This window comes from Cavia porcellus, unplaced genomic scaffold (assembly GCF_034190915.1).
Source record: "Cavia porcellus strain 051 isolate PalLab524CR breed Dunkin Hartley unplaced genomic scaffold, mCavPor4.1 scaffold_25, whole genome shotgun sequence".
In the NCBI taxonomy this organism is placed as follows: Eukaryota; Metazoa; Chordata; class Mammalia; order Rodentia; family Caviidae; genus Cavia; species Cavia porcellus.
The window spans coordinates 8,989,597-9,010,419 of record NW_026947508.1 but is presented as its reverse complement, the minus strand read 5'-3'; the positions used below and the strand labels follow the sequence as shown (position 1 = coordinate 9,010,419).

Here is a 20,823-nt window from a genome sequence, read left to right as displayed (position 1 = left end):
TTCTTGATGGCTTACGGGATGTACAGTCTTAAAAAAGTTGTTCCTGAGATTAAAGTAGAACTGAAAAATTCCTATCACACAGTAACATGTGCCTCAATTGTTTCCATTCAGGAGGGAAGACAGGATATTCAAATATATACTTGGGGGAATAAAGAAAATGGTGAAATGGGGCAGGTTATGTAGGATGGAAGGAGAGAGATGAGTGGAAAGCAGACAAGAAATAAAAAGCAATAAGGATATGTCATGTACATGCACCTACTCCCAAGGATGAAGGAAAACTTCATTTTCAGCAAACATGGATCAATTAAGATAAACTAAAAACACAAAAATGAAAGAGAGCTCTATGTGGTGCTGGAGTAACCCTAGAATAGGAAACCTGAAGACAGCAGGCACCATATTGGAAGGATGGCAAATATCTAGGTTTCAACTGAATCATCTTATTTGTTCATAGGACAAAATCACTGCAGAAATATTCAAGTGCTGATGAGCCAAGCACACCGGGAAGCCAGGGTTCCTCATGGCATTTCTCTGGGTGGTATAAGGTATAAATGCTAGCATATACATTTAGTGACACAGTACCCGGATTCAAACCCCACTCATAGTCTCAACATTTGTATGACATCAGGCCATTCAGCCCATCACCGTTGGTCTTTTTTCTCATCTGTGAGACAGAAATGATGTGAATTATCCCAATCTTACATCCTGCTGGTAGTGATTCAACAGGACAATCAATCCCCTCCATGCACAAGGCTTGAATGTCAGTGCATGCTTAACATGCAACAAATATTGAACTTGAATTTATTCCTCCCCCCCCCTTCTCCCCTCTTCTCCCTCCATGCCTTTCTTCTTACCTTATTTCCTTTTTTCTTCCTCCTTGTCATTTTGTAGATTGCAGTAATGGGTGCCAAAGGTGATACAAGGAAAAAGATTCATAGACAACTACTCAATAATTTTAATTTTTCTTTGAAGAATAAAAGTGTCTGTGGTTGTTTGGTTTTGGTGGCAGACACAGCAGGAGATCTGCCTGAAGCAAGTGCACTTTAAGCTTGCTGGGATGGATACATGCTGGTGCTAAGGAAGGAGAAGCAGAGAGGTGATTTCCTCCCTGAAGGTGATAGGAGAGAGCCAGGAGAGGGGTTATTTGTAAGTCCAAATTGTGGGATACTGAACTCTCGGGAAAAAGAAAGCCTTCTGGGATCAAAATTGGCCAGAACCTGGGCATGGAGGCCCATTTGGAGTGGAGGTTTATGGGGAATATCAAGACAGAGACTCAGGTCATAAGGCAATGATCCAGATAGGATTCCTAAAAGAGACGTGGTGTCATCCACATACACACACAACTACTGACTGTTAAGCACCAGGTGGGATTTTTCTGTTTGTTTGTTGTTTGGTTTTTATGTTTTTGAGACAGGGTTTCACTATGCAGTTCATGCAGGCTTTGAACTCACTTTGTAGCTCCAGCTGGCCTCAGACTTGCAGCAACTCTCCTGACTCAGTCTCTCAAGTGCTGAGATTACAGGTGTGCATCACTTTGTCTGGAAAGCACCAGTTTTATAGTAGGCAACATATACTATGCTAACTGTAGTGAATGCAGAAAATGGGGTGGAAGTATATGGTAGAGAAAAGTTCTTCAAGGAAAAGCTGGGCTATAACTAATGTAAAAGCCAAAGAGGCCAGATTATGAACCCACCATTCTTAACCCAAGCTGGCCACCATGTCGGGGTGAAATCTATCCCAGATGAAGGTGGAAAATTTCACCCTGAGTTGTTCACCTGAACTCATGCAGAGCACCAACCTCATTCCCAAACCCAACAGCAGGCCCTTCCTTCCACAGATCCTGCAAAGTACTATGTGGTGGGTTTAGGGGAGAGACCCTGTGTTCTCCCTTCTTCGCAGCCAGTGCCTAGCTGCCCAGCCTAGATAACCCTGGGTGAGCTGCCCTCCAACTTCATTAACACCTCTCAACAGCTCTTCCACTATTCCCCGGAGTTTTTGTGATGGGCTTTCCCATTATACCAGACACTTGTGAAGGACTCATACCTAGTTGTGAGAACACAAGTGAGTCCGTTATTTGCCTAGGCTCACTTTCCCTTCCTGTGAAATGAGATCAAACTTCTGGTACTCTGGGACAGTGTTAGCTTGTCTTCTGACTGCGCATGCTCCTGAGACAATGTTGAAAACTTTAATTCAGAGATAGGAAAGAAAGGGACCCTGGGGTTTGTAGGTAACAGTATCATAAAATCCAGCTCAATATTCTCAGGATCCCTTTGGTGGGCCAGACCTAATATACTAGGATCTTCTGTGGCTTTTTGTTGTCAGGCAGATCCAGCAAACCTGTGAATTTCCAAGAGTTTCTGGCTGAACTGATGGTAGAGTGGTGGGTCTCACAAATGTCGGACAGGGTGCAGGTGGTGGGGAGGGACCAAAATGGCATATTCCCTCTGGACATCACACACACTGGTTGTCTGTGGTAGGAAGAGGTATAAACAATTTGTCTTAGGCCAGGCTTGGACGCAAGCCACCTCTGCTTCAGCCATTCATACAGTTCATACTTTGTAGGGGGACCTGCAAGAGAAACACATTTCTTTGTCAAGGAGTTTTGGAGAGTTTTGTACAAAAGGGGCATGAGAATGGGTGGTGGGGCCCTCCAAGTTTCCCCAGATTGCTCTGTCAGACCATAGGTTGGCAGAAACCAAAAGAGGTTCACAAAAATCTTAGCTCACTCTCTATTTATTACTGACTTTATTTCCATACCACCTTTCTGTGTTTGAAATTATCTTATTTTCTGGATTTCAAATTATCTGATTCAGGAATGGTGCCATCTGCCTCTGCACTAGAATTTCAGATCACAGTATAGAACTTCTCAGTGTTTGGTGTCACTATGACCCCAGTTACCACACCATCTGAGGAATGCCCTTTGAGAATTAATCCATCTCTATCCATCCAGCCAATAACTGATGGGCAATAAGGGGGGATGTTGCTCTCTGCCAACTGTGCTCCAGGTAAGCACATGGCTTCTAGGGGAAGGATCATATGATATTATCTCAGTGTCAAGAAGAATGGAAAATGGTGGCCTGAGTGGAAAACAAGACTCGTTCATTCCCCTATAACCTCATTCTGCAGCTCCTCTGGAGTCAGGGTCCTCATGTTGCTTCTTCTCCATGAAGTGGGTTCACCTCAGTCCTATGCATTTATAGTCTCATTACAGACCAACAAAGGGGAGATGCCTTAAGTATAAGAATACCAAAAAGGGGAAAGACAGCCTTCTCTGGCAGCCACAGCAACTTCTGTCTACTCCAGGTGCAGAGGGTGGCCAAGCTTGGGTTACATTATGCTGGTTGTAATGGTCATCATATTTGCTGATCAGATGGCGTTGTGCAGGCTCCTGGTGGTGCATGGACAGGCGTTTGTATGGGAGGCCCTAGAAGGACAGACACAATGAGAATATTACTGTTCAAAGTGAGGCACCGAGTTGGCTGTGGATGGAGACAGGAGTTGAGGAACATGGTAGGTGCTGTGATACTGATTGACAGGAGGACTCCAAGGACTAACAAGGAGCACCAGGGATGTTGTCTTGTTAGAGATCTGGTCTCCTTAGATGAGCTGATGGTTAGGATGTGGTTTAGGAATGATAACATATGAAAAGTGCAATGAGAAGCACGTTATTGACTCTCTGTATTACCTGTCACTGGCAGCTAGTTCCAGGGCCACCAAATGGGAGATGTGTTGGTCCCATTTTGATGTAGTCCACCTTCAAACACAAGTCCCAGGCAGCTTCTGTCACTTCTCTGTACATTCAGCTCCCAACTCTCCTCCTACATAGGCCAGATCTTTTCATCCAGAATGTGCTATGGTGACAAATATGAAGAATAAAAGGACATTTCATTTAATGGGAGAAGTAGAGGCACTTACAGGACAAACAATTTGTGAGCTGAAATTATACTCCTAGATTTCCCACCAGGCTCATCCACCCAAACACCTGTTTCAAAAGCAAGTGAAAGATGCTAAAACCAGCCTCACATCTGCCTTTTATTTCAACCAGTGACTGTGGGAGGAATCAGAGACTGTCCTATGAATTGGTTTCTCTTGTGAAGTATTATGGCTCTCTGGGCTGGAAAGCAGGGCAGTGAGTTCCTGGAGAAGCAGTTATTTATGGGGAGAAGAAAACTGGTGGGTGTTTGTCAGAGTCAGTGTTTTTCCTAAGGAAATATTGACCTGGAAGTGAATCTCAGGCAACTAGAGTGATTTCCAGGGCAGGGCAACATGGGCTTCCATTGCTGTCCTCTTGTGTGGCACAGACAGGGGCATCTATGTCTGCTAGGCTGTATTACACCCTGCACCCAGACTGCAAGGGGAAGCTCCACACATAACTTGGACAACAAAAACAGGGAGATGTCAGGGACAGGCACAGACATAAAGCAGGGTTCCCAAAAACTACACCGCCAGGTGTGGGCAATGTCTTTTCAATGTCAGAGAAGTGAGCACCAGAGCTTCACATCTTTAGAGGGAGGCAATTTGCCTGAGAACACTGAAACAGGGAAAGGAGAGATTTCTCGTTTCCTTGTGTTCAAGGTTTGGCCTGGATGTCTTGATTGTGTGCACAGGATTTTTGCTACAATCATGTGTGATAACGTGACAGACAGACAACTTTCTTGGAGACAAAAGTTTATTACTTCCTCTTCTCATAAAAAGAAGGTCACACCTGATACCCATAGGCACAGGATGCAGCACAGGTTAGTCAGGAGGTGGCAGGAATGATCCCTGACAGACCAGGCCAGGCAAATTTGAACAAGATTATAGTTGCAGAGTTTCAATAATTTCAGAGGGTTGCAGGATATATGGATCTCTAATTTTCCAGTAGTAAGTCCTATGGTTTTTCAGAGGACAGGAAATAGTTGCCAGTAAATATTAGATAAGGAGATAGTTAGGGTATGGGTTTAGGGATTACCAGTCTGCATATGACTGGTGCCTTCAGAAGCAAATGGCCTAATATCTCCAGGAACGAACTAGCCCTCAGAAAAGACAGGATTAGTAAAGTCACTGAGACACCAAAATTTCAAAAATTTAGAAAATTAAAAACAAATTTAGCCAGGCCACATTTAACCAGGCCACCTCCAGCCATCCCCAAGCAGCAAGCAGGGACCAAAATCAAGTATGGGGCCCTGACTGCACTTGGGTTGAATTTCAGCCTACAGGGAAACCTTGGAACTTTGCTCTCAGGTGGTAAGACCATGCTCTGCATGTGAAATCATGAAAGGACACAGGGAGTCCCGTGGGTCAAACTGGCCCCCACCCAATGTGCTCCAAGTGGCAAACAGTGGCCAGCAGTCTGCTCTGGGAGTAAAAGGGAAACAGGTGATTCCCAGTACACCGAGAAAGCTTTGCAAAATCTGCTCAAAACCCAGAAATAGGTGCAAATCCAGTTGGCATTGAGGAATGTGTTGCTGTCCTGGGACCTTGGCCTGGGCTGCCAAGATATTCCTGTGTGACTCCTGCCTGCCCTGGGGGACACGGCTGCATTTGGACTTTGGCCAACACAGCTGCATGCTTCCTGCATGACTCCAGTTAGCACTGTATAATGCCACACTGCCCTGGGGTCTTTGCCTGGGCCCAGCAAATGCCCAGACCCAGGACATCTGCTGGCTTCTATAGGATACTCCCTACCTCCTGGACCTAATACTGCTGTTGACATTCAGCTCCCACACTTTTTCCCAAAATCTTGGGCAACAGCAGATTAACTGTGCTATGTTGAAGGGAGAGTCAGTGACTGCCTCACCCAAACAGAAGATCTAAGCAGGCTTCATTCCGTGTGGTGAGTATGCCTCTAAAATTGAGGTATATAGTGATAAATAGTGACAGAAGTAAAGCTGCCTCCAAATAACTGTAAGACCTTGGTAAGTCTGGCAAGAGTCTGGGTGACCCCTGTCTGCACACAGAAATCATCAGGCAGGTTGAGGAGTGTGCCAGTAAGGTCTTGTCCAACTTGGAGAAAATCAAAAGGGCTTATGAGACACACAGGCACACAATAGGGACACAGTAGGGCCTCAGCCAACACAAACACTATAGTCAGGGAGATTTGGAATAACCTGAATATAAAGTAATATCAGGAACTAAAAGATGACCTACATCACTACTATTAGGCTTCTCAGCCCAGGAAGAATATAGGACTCACCAAAAATGCCCTGTAGTAGGAAGTCAGGTGACTGACACATCTCTTTATTGAGGGACCCAGCAATTGGACAAACACCACCTTTACATTAGGACCCCAAGATTTAAACTACCAACAGTTGACACTAGTGGGATTGAAGGACCAAATATTAGCTTGAAGGAAAAATTACAAAATGAAAAAGCAAAATGCAATCTCAAACATCTAGTCCACTAGGAGCAGGTATAGGAGATACTGAAATAGAGGACTTGAAAAGTAACACATTTGAAATCTCTGAAAAGATAGCAAGTGAAATAAAGCAACCACACCATGAGGCTATAGAGGAAATCAAATAAGAAGTACTCTCCCATGTAAAGATATAAATAACAACCATAGTAAAGAGTTGCTGAACACAACTAAAGAAGAAAGAGAGAAAAAAGTACAGGAGCATGAGAAGCTGATTGAAACCTTGAATGAACAATATAAAAAACAAACAAAATTCATTAAACAAACTCAAAAAGACATGCCAGAAATGAAAATTTATGTTCAGAACTGGCAGAACCATTTAAATGAAGCTGAGGATAGGATTTCAGACTTTGAGGACAAGATCACAATTAGCGATCATGAAAGGATAGAATTTTTAAAAATAACAAAGCAGCATGCAACAACAATTCAGCAACTTCAAGATGTTGCTAAGAGAAACAATATAAGCTTAATAGACATTGTTGAAGATGCAGGAGTCAACACAAATGACATAACTAAAATATTCACAGAAGTAATAGAAAAATTCCCAAACATGGGGAAAATCTGATATGCATATAATTGAATCATATAGAATGTCAAATAATCCCAATCTACATAAACATACACCTAGACATAGAATAATTAAGATCCCAGATGTACAGAGTAAAAGCAGAATACTAAATCTGTTAGAGAAAAACACAAGTCATCAATCAAGGAAAGCCCTTTAGAATCCCAGCAGACTTTTCAGCACAAACCCTCAAGTCAAAATGAGCTTGGAATGAGGTATTTCAAGCTCTGAAAGAAAACATCTTTCAACCCAGAGTGATGTACTCAGAAAACTTTCATTCAAAATTAATGGAGAAACAGTACACTTCCATGACAAAGAACAACTGAAGAAATTCTGGTCGACCAAACCAACACTACAAAGAATATTAAAATGCATACTGGGGATTTAACTCAGTGACATAAGCGCCTGCCTGGAAAGTGTGAGGTCATGAGTTTGATCCCCAGTACCAAAAAAATGCATATTAGATAAAGATAAAAATAGCCACAATCCCCAGAAGAACAACAGAAAGAAACCACCAGGTAGGACAAGCAATTAAACAATGGGAAAAAAACAGAAAACAAGCAGCTGGCAAATTGGAGCCAATAATTATCAATGATATTCATAAATGTAAATGGTCTCAATTCACCTATCAAAAGAAATAGTTTGGCAGAAATAGATTGGCAAGAATAAGTAACATGATCTCACAGTATGTTGTGTACAAGAAACACATCTGAACCAAAAGGAAACTCATAGATTAATAGTCAAAAAATTAAAATGCTGTTTCATGCAACAGGAACCCAGAGAAAAGCAGAGATAACAATTCTATTTTCAGACAATGTGAAATTCCAACCTAAAATGATTAAAGGAGATAAAGAAGGTCACAACATACTCGTTAGTGGAAAAATTGAAGAGGAAGAACTACAATTATAAATATATATGCACAAAACACAGGAGCACCCAAGTATATAAGACAGATGCTAATGGACATGAAAAGCCAAAAACACAAGAACATAATTATAACAGGGGACCTTAACAGCCTATTGTCACAAAGAGATAGATCAACTAGACAAAAAGTCAGCAAAGAAATAAGAGAACTGTATCATACCTGCAAGCATAGGACTTAGTAGATGTTTACAGAGTGTTCCACCCAACCACATCACAGTACACATTCTTCTCAGCTGCACATGGGATATTCTCTAAGATAGAGCACATATTATCCCACAAAACATTCTTAAGTAACTGCAAAGGTATTGAAATTATCCCATGCTCAATATCTGACCATAGTGCATTATTGAAATTGGAAATTAATGGCAAAGGAAATTGCAAAATATGCTTAAAAAGATGGAAATTAAATAACAAACTTTTGAAAAATCTGTGGGCTACAGATGAAATTAAAGAATAAATAAAGCACTGCTTATAATTCAATGAAAATTCAGCAACAACATACTGCAATCTGTAAGGTGCAACGAAAACGGTCTTAAGAGGGATATATATATATATATATATATATATATATATATACACACATATATATCTCAGAGGGAAATATATGACAATAAATTGTCATATCAACAAAACATAATGAGCACAAATAAACAATCTAATGCTTCATCTCAAGCTTCTAAAAAGAAAAGTGATAGTTAAAGCTGAAGCTCATAGAAAAGAGGAAATTTTAAAGATTAGAGCACAAATCAATTCAATTGAAACTAAAAAAGAATACAAAGAATTAATTAATCAAAGAGCTGTTTTTTTGAGAGAATGAGCAAAAGTGGCAAAAATCTTGCTAACCTTATAAAGAAAAAGAAAGAAAAAAAAACCCAAATTCACACAATAAAGACTGAAAAAGGGGAAATTACTACAGGTCCCATGGAAATTCAAAAGATCATAAACCTACTTTGAAAATCTCTACTCATATAGAATGGAAAACACAGAGGAAATGGGCAGATTTCTAGAAACATATGAACTAACAAAGCTCAATCAAGATGATTCAGCAATATTAAATAACCCAGTATCAACTATTGAAATCAAAAACATAATTAAAGACTTACCAACAAAGAAAAGCCCAGATCCTGATAGATTCATGGCTGAATTCTACAAGAAATTTAGAGAAGATTTGATGCTAATACTCTTAAAGTCTTCTTTTTTAAATTACAAATCTTTTTTAAAATACTATTTAAAGAAAGACTAAACAAAATAGGTAGAAATAATACATACATTCAGAGAAAATAATAAACAATGAGAAATCACTAGTTGATGTTTGCATATTGTCATTTTACAAATAGCTGCTCAAGTTACAAAAATGGAACATGTACAGTGGGAATTCAAACAGTGAGACTGCAAACAGTTCTGTTCAACTGTCCAACAAAAACTTAGTAACATGGTTGTTAATCTGAAACACTCAAACATACATTCAGTTATCTATATCTTCATTTATATTTAGATTAAACAAACTAAAGCAGGTTAAACTCATTCTAAACAAAGAACAATAGTATTGCTGGATTTCACATCATGACCCTCCATGATCAGCAGTGGGTACTGTAATGTCTGTTTTTTAAAATTTAATTTAAAGAAAGACTAAACAAAATACAAAACAGGTACAAATAATACATAATTTAAAAGAAAAAATAAACAGCAAGAAATCATTAGTTGATGTTTACTGATTGTCTTCATACAAAGAGTTATTCAAGATACTAAAGTGGAGCATACAAAGTGGGAATTCAAGCAGTGAGATTGCATCCATTTCTGTTCAACTATCCAACAAAATCTTTGAAATATAGTTATCAAACCTGTACACTTAAACATACATGCTGTTATCCATATATTCAATTATGTTGAGATTGAATAAAGCCAAGCAGGCTAATATGACTCTGAACAAGGAATAATACTATTCCTGGATTTCACATTATGACATTCCAGGATCACCACTGGGTATTTTAGTGTCTCTTTTTCTTCAAACTATTTGTTCATTTCATCATGTGTCATAAGATCAGTTCTCATAAACTGTTTATAGATTCTACACATGCATGAGTCTAAACATTTATTTCTATCCTTTCTATATTAGATGGAGAAACAAAACAAAGCAAGGCAAAACCAAATATATTCCTATAAACACATGAAATGAAATAAATTTATAAACCATTGTACAAAGAGTTCTACCATAGTAAATGTGTTGTCTCTTGTTATCTCCAATAGAATTGGCTATATCATCAGAAATAGTATAATTGAATATATCAGTACATCACAGTCTTAATAAAAACACAACTTTGTATATAGTATAGAACTTCAAAAACAGGCAGTTATCAAACCAGAATGTGTATTGTAGAGTTTTGTCATCTTTAGTGTAGTTAACTATACTCACAGACTTCATGTTGTCAATCATATCAGTTTTGAATAAATTTTTTGCCTCATTTTTGTTATTTTTTTGCCATTACTTGTCTGCTTATCTTCTACATTCTGTTTCCTGCTCCATTCATTGAGGCCTCTTTGCCACTGTTCCTGGAATCCTAGTACATTTCTCTCTCTAGAATGCCTGGCAGTATTCTCTGTAGAGTTGGATTGGTGGTTGCAAATTTCGCAAGTTCCTCTTTGTCTTGGAAGCATCTTGTTTCTCCATTAATTTCTAGAGACAGTTTAGCAGGGTATATCAATCTGGGATGGAGGTTATTTTCTTTCAGGGCATGGGATATTTCACTCCAGGCTCTTCTTGACTTGATGGTTTGTGTTGAGAAGGCTGCCATTATTCTGATGGGGCTTACTCTATAGGTTATCTGTTTCTTGTCTCTGACATATTTTAATATTCTATTCTTATATTGGATTTCTGGGATCTTGATTATTATATGCCTGGATGTAGCTCTGTTTTGGTTGTAGGTGGCTAGAGTTTTCTGTATGCCTCATGTATCAGAATATCATTTTCTTTTCCTGTGTTTGGGAAGTTTTCCTTAATTATTTCTGTGAATAACCTTTGTAGTTCTGTTGTTTTTACCCCTGCTTCTTCATTCACATTGTTTATTCTCAGCTTATAGATCCTTTTGTTGTCTTCTAGCCTTTGTATTATTACTCATTGTTTCCTTGATATTTTAAAACAGTTTTCCCTTTCATACTCCTACATTGCCAAATTATCCTCCAGTTTGGATAATCTAGCCATCATTTCTTTCAACACGATTTGCTATCTTTCCACAGAGTTTTTAATTTCCTGGTGATCTCTTTGTGTCTGCTTCTTGTATTCTATACTTTTTTAATACTCTTCACCAAATGGTTCTCTACTTTGTTTGAGTTCCTCCCTTTTTGCATCTGTGTCTGCTTGAGGGGTGCCTAGTATCTCTTTTATTAATCTTCTTATATCTTGCTTTATTTGGCTAAATATTTCACTTTTGAACTCATCTATGAAGTTCCGAATACATCATTTTATGTCCAGTGGTAATGTGTCTGATATTGCATGTTTGCTGTCCTCATTCTCCCTTGTATTTACCTGTCCTGTGTCAATGTTCTCAGGGTTGGGACCTGGGGACCTTTTGTTGGTGCTTCTTGTCCCCATCTTTTTTGCTTCTTCCAGGAGGGCCCAGTTACTTTGTTTGTTGGTTACAATTCTTCTGAAGTGTGGTGGCTAGATGACCCTTCACGTTGCCTTGTGCTAGTGAGTTGCAGACAGGGACAGCATCCCTCTCCTCTGCATCAGTCAAGCTGCTGTGGCCTTCACTGTATTACTGTGCACTGCCTCCCCTATGGATCAGTCAAACTTCTGAGGCTTCAGTGGGTTAGTGTGGTTAGTGTGTGCCAACACTGTAGGGACTTGATTTCAGATAACATATCGGTTCTCACCCATGTCATGTGACCCAGGCCTAGATCAGTCCACCAGTCCCATTCTGGAAGGGAACAATTGACTGAAGTCACTGCTGCCCCTTGTACTTTCCATTCCTGCCCAGTCTCAGATTGTCATCTGCTGAAGTCCCCCTATTTATGGAATGGCTCCACTCCCGTCAGTCAACACAGGTTGATGTAGGCACCCTGCCAACTCAGTTGTCCATTTGGCTCATTGACCTCCAAACTCAATGTAACTGCACCTCCAGGGAACTGAAGCTGCGAGACCTTGGACAGCTTGGCAAGTCGCAGCAAGACCTTGGTAAGTTGCAATGGGACCTTGGCAAATCATGGCGGGACCTGAGATGGTCAGTAAGTCACCTTAATTTCTTCTTAGGATGAGAGGATTCAACTCCCTCTGGTTGGGTCTCCCCACTGTATTATGTTGAATTCTACTTTGACTATCTCAGGGAACCTCTGTAGCCCATTGCTATCTATCTGCCATCTTTATTCCTCTGTCAAGAATCATATTTTTAAATATCACATTGTGACTATAGTATAAAAAGTAATAAGAAATGTAGGAGTAATAAAACTCAAAATATATAATTGTTTCTGTAAACATGAGATGTAAAAAAGTGCTCTAATTGATATAACTGCATGTATGTTTAATTGTATAGGATTGATGACCATAGTACAGTTTTTGTCGCATAGTTGAACAGAACTGTTTGCAGTTTTGCTGTTTGATTATCCACTTTGTATGCTTCACTTTTTTAACTTGAACAACTATTTGTAAGAGGACAGCATGTAATTACCAATTAGTGATTTCTTCCTGTTTATTTTATTGAAATTATGTATTATATCCACAGTTTTTTGGGTTTTTTTTTAAATAAATGAATAAATTTTAAAAACTAAAGCTGGGTGTGACAGTACAAGCCTGTAATTCCAGTACTGGGGAGTTTGGGGAAGAAGTATTACAAATTCTAATTCCACATAGGCAATTTAATGAGATCTGGTCTAAAAATAAAAAAAAAAAATGAAAAGGACTGACTGCCAATGTTACAAAGGCACTGATTCAATTTCAAATATTGCCATTAAAAAATAAATGGATAATTAAATGTAATAAAAATATGTTTGGTAGACCTTCCCAAAGAACAATCCCTGAAGAGGTCCTCTGTGGGTAACGGTAACCCTGCTACCAACCTCAATATGGAGAACAGACAGCATATGCCTAAGAACAGAGAGGAGTCACAATGAAGCAGAGCTGACTGGTGATGCAACCATGTAGGGGCAGAGTTGTGCCAGCATCCAGCACAGAACAGGTTTTGGAATAGAATTTTTAAGAATGAGCATTCAGTTGTTCAGTTTTACTTATTTGCATTGGAATTAGAGGCTTTTTAACTTTAAGCACACTGTATGATAAGCTCTGGGTTACAATTTGTAATAGGCCTAAAGGTGTTCAAGAAAAGCGAATACTCTGAAGTATGAGAAATAAGCTGACACCCCCCACCAAATCCACACAAACACATAGGAGCTTGCTTCCCTTAGGAGCTCTCACTATGCCTTGCTTCTGTAAAAGTGTGCTTCTGTCTTCAGCACACACTAACGGTAAGGGTGAGCAGCCAGAGCATTGGCATCGAATGGGGATGCCTGCAGAAAGGTGGGCACCAGTGTGATTCAGATGTGCCTTTGTGTTCAGCCGTGACTGTGCAGCCCAGAAACCCATTCAACAGCCCAAAGCCTGACACTGTTAGTGCTGACATGGATCTTCGAATGCTGAAGATGGCCACTAAAAAAGTCATCATCTGAATCATGCCTTGCCTGATTTACAGTGATGTCACCTTCTCCTTCCTTTCCCAATAAGCCATATATATTTGGAAGACACTGATTCCCTCTGAGCATATATCTTGATAATTTTCTTGGGTCCTTTCCAGCTGGAGAATTCTGAGATTCTGACAGGCTCCTACCAATTTATGATGTGCTACCCTGCCACTATTCTGAGATTAAGCAGGTGTAAGATCAGTGGGGTGGGAGAGATGGACCAGCTATAAGAGCAATAGGCTGACCAAAGAAGCCTCTGGACACTTTGGAGTGTGATGGGTTAGAAAACAACTGTGCCCAGGGTGTGAGCACACACAAATTCACTCTCCTAAGACACACCCAGAAGAAGGCACCAAGAGCAGAAAGGGAAGTAGAAGGCTCTACGTGCTGTTCCTGGAAATGTTGTCTGGTTGGGTGTGAGACTAAAATAAAGAACTGACTCCACTTTGTTTGTAGAATAAATTTGCAGGTTCACCAGAGCCAGAGTTGAGTACATTTGAAGAGGTTTATTCAAGACAGGTGATCTAGGATGCATGTTCTCACCATGAATCAGGGCGCATTGCAAGTTGAGATATGCTCCCCACCGATATCACTGCTTTTTAAAGATGGAGGAAGTGCAACTTACAGGTTAAAAAGATATGTTAACTAGGATTTGCAATATTATTGTAAAACAATGAGGAATATTTTTTGAATGAGTTTTATGGAAGGGATCACATTTTTGTCACATCTGGGGTCAGCACTGCTGGAAGAAGCAGCTGGCTGGTATCATAAAATGAATGAAAAGGAAAGAGTTTAAGATAGGAAGATGCTTTATTTATAAGGAAGAATTATCAGAAGATAGAAAACTGCCCCAGAGTGGTTGCAGGAGGTTCGTGAAAGATGGATTCCCCTGAACACGTGACCCTGGTTTCTTTTTTAGAATTAATGACTACTTCCCTCCATGTGAGTACCTGGAACTTGCCAATTCTGATTGGCTTTCTGGTTGTCTTTGGGCCCCTTTGCCTACATGCACATTCTTTTTGGTGGGCTTTAATTGACTGTTACCTAACCTTTTGTGATACACAAATTGAGGGGTACTTACAGAAAGGTAGCTTAAGGTTAGTGATTAAGAACAGTATTGTGTGTGGTATGTAACATAGTGAACCAATGTAGTGTATGCATAGATGCATAGATGTAGGTGTGCATATTTTTATATACTAACTAAGAGTTAGATGACCTACACTTATTTTCTTTCATTTTACTTGAAGTAGGGGAGGGGATAACTAGCCAGATTTCTATGCTTCTGGCTTTCATCTGCTATGTCTATCAGTTCTTACTCTGGTAAATCCTTATATTAAATTTGTTAGCTAGGGCCTTTCTAGGTCTAGTTTCTCTTTCTTTCTCTACTTTTGTTCTTTTAATTGCTAAAATATAACTACAGAGGCAAAAGCGACTTGTAATAACATTTTCTATTGATGTCTCTAATAAAGCCTAATGAGACCTTTATTCTATTCTTTCCTGTTGACCCCTTTTCTTTACAGGGCTGTTACCACACTGAGATTAAATATCACCTACTCATAGAAGCAGTGATAGGAGAACACTGAGGAAATTTCCTGGGGGGAAGATGGTCTTGAAACTGCTCCTGATTGTTCCGGACATATTGAGCCTGGAAGATGTTGGCTTGTATGTCATGAATGTGGGGAGGACCCCACACCTCTGTGGGGGACCAGCTTTCTCTCTTACCTCAGCTCTCCTCTTCTCATACCACCTGGTGCTCTGGTCTGGCTTGTGGAATGAGAAGTGGACATACTCCTTTCTGTGAGTGCTCTGGGGTACCTTGTCAGTATCTCTGGTGAACTGAAAAAGATGAAATATTCAGGAGAACCTCTGAGGTGCTACAGTACTCAAACTTCTGTTTTGCCTGTCCCTCACCTTCCTGTCATCAAAAGACTGGCAGACAAAGTTAAATACAAGCCAGGATATCCTGCAGCACTGACTAAAGCTTCAAGGGTTCATTACCAGCCATCCTCAGAAGCTGCTTCTGGCTGTGCTGGCCATCTCCTCATTGCCCTCACCTGTTTCCTTTCTTAACTAAATTCTCCACACTCCTCTCATTTACCTGTCTCTTCCTTTCCTATTTCTTTGTTTTTCCTCACTCTTCCCAACTCCTCTCTTCTCTCTCTCTCTCTCTCTCTCTCTCTCTCTCTCTCTCTCTCTCTCTCTCTCACTGTTTTCACTGTATCATATTTTCTTAAAATTCAATGTGTCATAATATTAAATATTTACAGTTTTAACCATGTGTTATGGATTAAGAACTGGTGGTTAATTTAATGCCAGCTGAATTACAACACCATGGCATTGAACAAACATGCTCCACCTGAGCAAATTTTCCAGGATAAATAGGTGGAGAAGAAGGAAGGTGTTGAGAGTGCTAAGGGGTTAATGCGTTGTTGCACTGAGGCATTGTGTGTTCTCCAAGTTGCTATTTGAGTCGTTGGTTCTCCTGGAGATGCTCTGGTCCTCACGTTGTGCATTGCTTCCCAGCTCTGGAAGGGAAAACATGTGTTGTTTGTTCTCCAAGATGAACTTGTCACGCTGCTTCCTGGCATGTAGCTGATGGTACCTGTCATTCAGAGCAGCTGGGGGCCTCTGTGTCACTGAGGATGGCTGTCGTGCTTTTCAGGACATCCTTGGTCTTTGTTGTGAGTGTGACTTCTTGGTTCCAGCATAAAAGCCTCATCCCACTAGCACAGCTCCTTCATCCTGCTGACATAGATTTTCTGGCTTCCACTGCTGACCCTTGGGTCTTCCCAGCACAGATCTGTAAAAGAAACAGGTGGAGTCCTTCTTATGGGCTTTGGACCCCCAGTTGGACTCGCTGGATGCATTGTCCTGAGCCCTGGGTTTTCATCTGTACTAATGTGGAACATTGCTGTGGGGTTTAGGCTCTTGACTAAATTGTCCATTTCTTTGGTGTTCCCAATAGATTTCCTGCATTTTCCTCTGTTAACTCCTGGTGACCATTATAAAAATAATATTATAAACTCCATGTCTTGATCGTAATTGTTCTCTATGTACACCCCCTGAGTACCATACCATTATCAGCTAAGAATAGAGTTCAGCAGCACAGCACCTGCCTGGCAAGCATAAGGTCCTGAGTTTGATCCCCAGAACCAAAAATTAGAAACAAACAAGACAAAAACTAAAACACCCCAAAAATCATTATCAGTGAACAGTTCAGACACATTAAGCACATTCGTATTGTTCTTCAACCATTCCCCTCATGTATCTCCAGAACATTCTATCCAAACCTGAACCTCTATCCTTGTACTGAACTTGAGAAAAATTATTTTACTCTTGTCAAGTAGAGAGTTACATACATATCCATTAGCCGAAAATGGTCAGTGGCACGGTCCAAGTCTCCTAGTTTCATATTGGTGTTCTATTTGGTTGTTCTATCTAATATTAAAAATATTACCATCATTGTATAGCAATCTAGTGCTCCTTTTAATTTTGTCTATTTTTGCTTCACATAACTTGGAGCTTTGATATCCTATGGCTGTAAGTTGCTAGTATCTTTTCATTTTATTTTGAAGATTCTCATTTGTGTGCCTTGTAAGGCAAGTATGCTTGTGATAAATTCCTGTAGCCTATATTTATCTAGAAAGCTCTTAATTTCTTCATCATTTAGAACAGTTTTGTGGGATCTAGAATTTTCAGTTAATAGATTTGTCTAGTACTTAGAATCTTTTACCTCATTAACTTCCAGCTTCTAAATTTTCTGCCCAAAATATACTGACAATCTTTGTTATGGTTTGTGTTTGGATGACCCATGCATTCATGCAGGCAGCTGAATCTAGTATTTGTGACTGGTTCATTGTCTAGTGGTGGGATTCGTGGTAGCAGTGTTGCACCTGCCCAGGGGCAGAGACAGCATACAATACAGAGGAGGGAGGGAGCTGTACTTTTCCACTTTAGCACTTTTCAGTGTTGTTGATTGTGGCCACCATGAACAACTGCTCCTTAGCCATGGCAACCTTATTTGGAGCCAACAGAGTATGGACTGAAGTATTGTCTTTCAGAGCATGGACTGAAACCACCAAAAAATGTATGCTAAATAAACATTTCCCTCCTTCATTTTGGGTGTTAGGTATTTTGTCTCAACAACAAGAGAAAATTAACTAAGACAATCTTATTGCAGATTCCTTTGACATGACAGACTACTTTTCTCTTGGTGCTTTCAAGATTCTCTCTTTGTCTCTGGTTTTCAGAGATTTAACTGTGATACATGGTAACATGGATTTCTTGACATGTGTCCTGTTAGTGTTCATTTGCCATCTTTTATTTAAAAAGCCATCCATTACACAAATATGGAAAGGTTTCAGTAGTTATGATTTGAAACAGTCTTTTTGCCCTTTGAGCTCTGTTTCACTGGCATTCCCTTGAGATATTCATTGATGTAGCTGGTGGTGACACATGAGTTCTTTAAGCTCTATTCACTCTTTTCATTTGGTGATATTTTCCTCTGCCTTTTCCAATATGCTGTGGAACCTGTCTGTTAAATTATTCAATTTATGTATTGCATTTCTCAGTTTTAAATTAGGTCATTGGTCTCTTTTTTTTGTATTCTCACTTTGTCCAAATGTTTCCTTGTTTTGTTTTTTAAATAGCTTACCTAAACAAATTGAAGACAGTTAAGACTTTTTATTAGTAATTGGATGTTTATGTTATTTTTTAGAGTTTTTCTTATTTTATTTTACTCCTTTGGGTGAACCATAGTTTCTGATTTGTAGGTCAATTGAATTTTATGCTTTTGAAGATTAACAATTTGGAGAATATTGGGGAGGGAAAGCCACCAACTCTCCCAGACTCTGTGGACTGGATTTGTGCAAGGAACACACAAGCAGCTCATATTCTAACAAGTAGATCATGTTCTAAGTCTGAGGTCAACCCTCACAAAGTTTGAAAATATTCTTAGGCATTTGCTAGTATATATTTTGCCTAAGGGTGTATGTGCTTTTTCCAGGTTTTCTTTCCATATGTTTCTTTTTAATTGTTTTAATATTTCATAAATCTTATCCCTGCTTCTTCTTTTGGCTTTAGATGTTCTATAGTCCTCTATCCATAATCTTTTATCCAAGACATTTACAAATCTGAAGTCCCCTGGTGGCTTTCATTAGCTGTCTGCTACTGTTCCCCATGACTCACCTAATCTGGAAAATGAGCGTTGCCACATTTTCTCTACCTGAGTTCCAATTTTCCAATGATAAAGCACTAAGTAACACCAATCACCTATTCTGTATTTTGTTTGGTTATTTTGTTTGCTAGTTTGTTTCAGGACATGAGATGACTGTCATCATACCCATTTTATTTGCTTTTATTTTTATTAGTAATTTTATATTTATTGATAGTTACATGTGCATAACTCATTTTAATTTTATTCATTTCTTCCCTTCCTCTCCCTTCCACTCCCTGTATCTCTTTGTCTCTTTTTATTTTGCCAAATATTTATCACCCACTTTTGTATTATCTAGTAATTTTGTACTGGAAATTTACAATGTAAAATGAAATCCAGCATTGTCATGCTTTCTACTTTGCTCTTGTTATCCTGGAATTTATATCATAGTTTTGAAAGTATACACATTTCTCTATTTGAGTTTTGCCTATCAAGGAACAGGGGCAATCTTTCCATTTTATGATGTCTGATTTGAAATTAAAAATGAAAAAAAAAAACAGGCAGGGATGTGTTGTAAAGCAAGCCCTTACAGAACCGAGGCACATCATTGGACATCAGTGCAAGTACAGGGATTGCCACACTTTCCTCAGCCAGTGCCTTATTCTGGGAAGGGGTTGGCCTGGTAGAGCGGAGAAAATAGTCAAATAAAGGCATACAAGAACTTGGGATAGGATATATTCAGATACCTAGAAACATTCCATTAGGAATAATAATGAAAAATTGAACTATACTGACACCTCCACTATAACACTATGTATTCAAAATATACCAAGGAATAGATGATTACTTCAATGTGCCTTAGGTAGAGCACAGATTCCCTATCTATCTTTGATTTGAAAGTAGGAATGAAGCTAGGTATGATGAAGTATGTTTTTAATCCCAGCACTTTGGAAGGCTGAGGCAGAAAGATTTCATATTAGAGCCCAGACAAGACAATTTCAAGACAATTTCACATTTGGATGAAACATCTCAAAAAATTATTTGAATAAAGAATTGGGAATGTAGCTCAGTGTGAAGACCCTGGGTTCAATCCCCAGCAGTATAGCCAAGGAAGGAAGAAAGGAAGGAGGGAAGGAAGGAAAGAAAGGGAAGGAAGGGAGGGAAGAAAGGGAAGGGAGGGAAGGAAAAGAAGGAAGGAAGAGGAACTTTACCCTACATCTGTCACTTTTTGCTCTGGTCCACCCTGGACTCATCCTCTTTACCTTCCTCCTCTCTTCCACACAGTTTCCAGTAAGGACAGTAGTTGATTACTTCTCAATCTGCCAGCCCATCATTGAGAATGATGTGGGTTTAGTGCAGTTGAAAGCATGATGAGGGCTGTCCCAAGTTCTTAAACCTAGACAGGTTCTAGGGAAGGGAGAAGTGCTATGGAGACCCAGAGGCAACATGTTCCTCTTCCCAGTCATCCTACTGATTGTTAAGTGGATGGCACACTTCTGATGTCAGAGAATAAAACAACCCTGAGAGTTTGCTTACAGCCTCCATGGACAGTGATGTGACTCTGGATTCTCTATGTTGACTGTTTCCCTGGTGACAGAATCTGTGTATAAAAACTCTTCATAAGGGAACAGCTGATTCTTCATGAGTAAAACTGAACCCACGGAGCCAAAGCAAACCAACAACTACCCCTACAAATGCATTAAAGAAAGGAACTTTTTTCCATGTTTTACCTTGAGATGGGCATCATTCTTGCTTCATTTTTACAACTGAAGCAATTTGAATTCTTTGGTAGAATTCAGTGGTGGGTTGAATCCTGCTCCTACATAAACAATGAGTGCTCATGGAAGAGGCCTATTCTAAGACTTCTACATGTGTTCTCTCAAAGCAATCCCCTGAGGAAGGTGCCACTATTGTACCCATTTTGTAGATGACATCATTGGAGCAAAGACATATTAAGCAGCTGTCTGAAGTCACATTACTACCAAATGAAACATCTGGGATTTCAATATACCCCAACTCAAATCTCCAATTATTGGGTTCTCTTCACCTCCTGTTTGCAGTTCTCACTAAGGGGTTTCCAGGAAAACCCTTGTATATGTGCTTGAAACTAATGCAGTA

At 39.6% G+C, this 20,823-nt stretch overlaps 1 pseudogene; it reads right to left on the bottom strand.

Moving 5' to 3' along the window:
- Nucleotides 1-2,384: 2,384 nt before the first annotated feature.
- LOC100719698 (cilia- and flagella-associated protein 107-like) lies at nucleotides 2,385-20,036 on the bottom strand (annotated as a pseudogene).
- Between the last annotated feature and the right edge of the window lie 787 nt (nucleotides 20,037-20,823).